We start from the raw sequence: 4,600 nt of genomic DNA on the forward strand, positions 1-4,600 counted from the left end.
TAAGTAGGCTATTTTGCAGCATAAAGCTCATTTTGCTGTTAGCGTGTGAAGAGTTCGTTCACTTTATCCCTGACAGTCTTGAAGCTCCTGAGTTCCCTGTGTCTCCATCACAGTCGCATGATGAAAGGATTGGCGTGAATTAGTAGCCTAATGGGGGTGAGTTGTGAGAAATTAGCTCATCCACTTAGCAAGGCAAAACACAAACAGTATTATTGGTTTTCACACCTTCAATTTGTCTGACAAAGGATAAATACCGGTAATCAATTAGCCTGGCCTAGATAAAGGATAAATAACACTAATCAATTAGCCTGGCCTAGATAAAGGATAAATAACACTAATCAATTAGCCTGGCCTAGACAAAGGATAAATTAGCCTTTTGAGATAAAGGTAATCAATTAGCCTGGCCTAGACAAAGGAGGATAAAATTAGCCTGGCCTAGATAAAGGATAAACAACACTAATCAATTAGCCTGGCCTAGACAAAGGACAAATAAATCAATTAGCCTGGCCTAGATAAAGGATAAATACTGGTAATCAATTAGCCTGGCCTAGACAAAGGATAAATACTGGTAATCAATTAATAGATAAAGGATAAATACTGTAATCAAATAGCCTGGCCTAGATAAAGGATAAATACTGGATAATCGGTAATCAATTAGCCTGGCCTAGATAAATAACACTAATCAATTAGCCTGGCCTAGATAAAGATAAATAACATAAAAGGATAAATAACACTAATCAATTAGCCTGGCCTAGATAAAGGATAAATAGCCTGGCCTAGATAAAGGTAATCAATTAGCCTGGCCTAGATAAAGGATAAATAACACGGTAATCAATTAGCCTGGCCTAGATAAAAGATAAATAACACTAATCAATTAGCCTGGCCTAGATAAAGGATAAATAACACTAATCAATTAGCCTGGCCTAGATAAAGGATAAATAACACTAATCAATTAGCCTGGCCTAGATAAAGGATAAATAACACTAATCAATTAGCCTGGCCTAGATAAAGGATAAATAACACTAATCAATTAGCCTGGCCTAGACAAAGGATAAATACCGGTAATCAATTAGCCTGGCCTAGATAAAGGATAAATACTGGTAATCAAATAGCCTGGCCTAGACAAAGGATAAATAACACTAATCAATTAGCCTGGCCTAGATAAAGGATAAACAACACTAATCAATTAGCCTGGCCTAGACAAAGGATAAATACCTAGATAAAGGTAATCAATTAGCCTGGCCTAGATAAAGGATAAATAGCCTGGCCACAAAGGATAATCAATTAGCCTGGCCTAGATAAAGGATTAATACCGGTAATCAATTAGCCTGGCCTAGACAAAGGATAAATACCACTAATCAATTAGCCTGGCCTAGATAAAGGATAAATACTGGTAATCAATTAGCCTGGCCTAGACAAAGGATAAATACTGGTAATCAAATAGCCTGGCCTAGACAAAGGATAAATACGGTAATCAATTAGCCTGGCCTAGATAAAGGATAAATAACACTAATCAATTAGCCTGGCCTAGATAAAGGATAAATAACAATAATCAATTAGCCTGGCCTAGATAAAGGATAAATAACACTAATCAATTAGCCTGGCCTAGATAAAGGATAAATACTGGTAATCAATTAGCCTGGCCTAGATAAAGGATAAATACCACTAATCAATTAGCCTGGCCTAGATAAAGGATAAATACCGGTAATCAATTAGCCTGGCCTAGATAAAGGATAAATACCGGTAATCAATTAGCCTGGCCTAGATAAAGGATAAATACCGGTAATCAATGAGCCTGGCCTAGATAAAGGATAAATAACACTAATCAATTAGCCTGGCCTAGATAAAGGATAAATACTGGTAATCAATTAGCCTGGCCTAGACAAAGGACAAATACCGGTAATCAATTAACCTGGCCTAGATAAAGGATAAATAACGCTAATCAATTAGCCTGGCCTAGATAAAGGATAAATACCGGTAATCAAATAGCCTGGCCTAGACAAAGGACAAATACTGGTAATCAATTAGCCTGGCATAGACAAAGGATACGTATGGAATCATGTAGTAACCAAAATAATGTTAAACAAATCAAAATATATTTTATATTTGAGATTCTTCAAATAGTCACCCTTTGCCTTGATGACAGCTTTGCACAGTCTTGGCATCCCTAGCCGAGTCCTCAGAGCATGTGTAGCCGATGCGAAATGGCTAGCTAGTTAGCAGTGGTGCGCGCTGGTGGCGTTTCAATCGGTGATGTCACTTGTTCTGAGACCTTGAGCTTTTGTGGAGCGATGGGTAACGATGCTTAGAGGGTGACTGTGGATGTGTGCAGAGCGTCCCTGGTTCGCGCCCAGGTCGAGGCAAGGGAACGGACTAAAGTTATACTGTTCCACATGCGCAGACCAGCTGGCAGACCATGTGGGGACAGACCGGCTGTCCCCACATGCTTCAAGAGGGCCACCATTGTTCCTGTACCCAAGAAAGCTAAGGTAACTGAGCTAAATGACTACTGCCCCGTAGCACTCACATCTGTCATCATGAAGTGCTTTGAGAGACTAGTCAAGCATCATATCACCTCTACCTTACCTGACACCCTAGACCCACTCCAATTTGCTTACCGCCCCAATAGGTCCACAGACGATGCAATCGCCATCACACTGCACACTGCAGTGTGATGGCGATTGCATCGTCTGTGGACCTAGAGAGACTGAAAAACAGCTTCTATCTCAAGGCCATCAGACTGCTAAACAGCAATCATTAACTCAGAGAGGCTGCTGCCTACATTGAGACCCTGGACACTTTAATAAATGGATCACTAGTCACTTTAATAAGGCCACTTTAATAATGTTTACATATCTTATATTACTCATCATATGTATATACTGTATTTTATACCATCTAGTGCATCTTGCCTATGCCGCTCGGCCATCGCTCACCATATATTTATATGTACATATTCTCATTCACCCCTTTAGATTTGTGTGTATAAGGTAGTTGTTGTGGAATTTGTTAGATTACTTGTTAGATATTACTGCACTGTCAGATCTAGAAGCACAAGCATTTCGCTACACTCGCAATAACATCTGCTAACCATGTGTACAGTGGGAAGAACAAGTATTTGATACGCTGCCGATTTTGCAGGTTTTCCTACTTACAAAGCATGTAGAGGTCTGTAATTTTTTTTAATCATAGGTACACTTCAACTGTGAGAGACGGAATCTAAAACGAAAATCCAGAAAATCACATTTTACGATTTTTAAGTAATTAATTAGCATTTTATTGCATGACATCGGCAGTGTCTCATACTTGTTCTCCCCACTGTATGTGACCAATAAAATGTGATGTGATTTGACTTGCTAGGGTGAGTAAAATGGTGTTATCTCATTATGTGTCTGGAAGTAGCTAACAAGCGAGCCTGTGTTAGCTCGGGTGGCCAGTCCCTAAAGCCGTTTCGGATCAACCCTACTCCTCGGCCAGTCCCTAAAGCCACTACAGTCAGACAACATATCACAGCCGTTTCGGACCAACCCTACTCCACGGCCAGTCCCTAAAGCCGTTTCGGATCAACCCTACTCCTCAGCCAGTCCCTAAAGCCACTACAGTCAGACAACATATCACAGCCGTTTCGGACCAACCCTACTCCACGGCCAGTCCCTAAAGCCGTTTCGGATCAACCCTACTCCTCAGCCAGTCCCTAAAGCCACTACAGTCAGACAACATATCACAACAATATCACGGCCAGTCCCTAAAGCCGTTTCGGACCAACCCTACTCCACGGCCAGTCCCTAAAGCCCGGACCAACCCTACTCCACGGCCAGTCCCTAAAGCCGTTTCGGACCAACCCTACTGGCCACGGCCAGTCCCAAAGCCGTTTCGGACCAACCCTACTCCTCGGCCAGTCCCTAAAGCGCACTACAGTCAGACAACATATCACAGCCGTTTCGGACCAACCCTACTCCACGGCCAGTCCCTAAAGACGGACCAACCATATCACGGCCAGTCCCTAAAGCCGTTTCGGACCAACCCTACTCCTCGGCCAGTCCCTAAAGCGCACTACGGTCAAACAACATATCACAGCCGTTTCGGATCAACCCTACTCCTCGGCCAGTCCCTAAAGCGCACTACGGTCAAACAACATATCACAGCCGTTTCGGACCAACCCTACTCCTCGGCCAGTCCCTAAAGCGCACTACGGTCAAACAACATATCACAGCCGTTTCGGCCAGTCCCTAAATCAAGTCCCTATCACAGCCGTTTCGGACCAACCCTACTCCACGGCCAGTCCCTAAAGCCGTTTCGGATCAACCCTACTCCTCGGCCAGTCCCTAAAGCGCACTACGGTCAAACAACATATCACAGCCGTTTCGGACCAACCCTACTCGGCCAGTCCCGGCCAGTCCAACATAAAGCCGTTTCGGATCAACCCTACTCCTCGGCCAGTCCCTAAAGCGCACTACGGTCAAACAACATATCACAGCCGTTTCGGACCAACCCTACTCCACGGCCAGTCCCTAAAGCCGTTTCGGATCAACCCTACTCCTCGGCCAGTCCCTAAAGCGCACTACAGTCAGACAACACATTTACTAACCGTTTGCTTCAG

The sequence above is a fragment of the Oncorhynchus tshawytscha genome, unplaced genomic scaffold (genome assembly GCF_018296145.1).
Source record: "Oncorhynchus tshawytscha isolate Ot180627B unplaced genomic scaffold, Otsh_v2.0 Un_contig_4047_pilon_pilon, whole genome shotgun sequence".
NCBI classification, from domain to species: domain Eukaryota; kingdom Metazoa; phylum Chordata; class Actinopteri; order Salmoniformes; family Salmonidae; genus Oncorhynchus; species Oncorhynchus tshawytscha.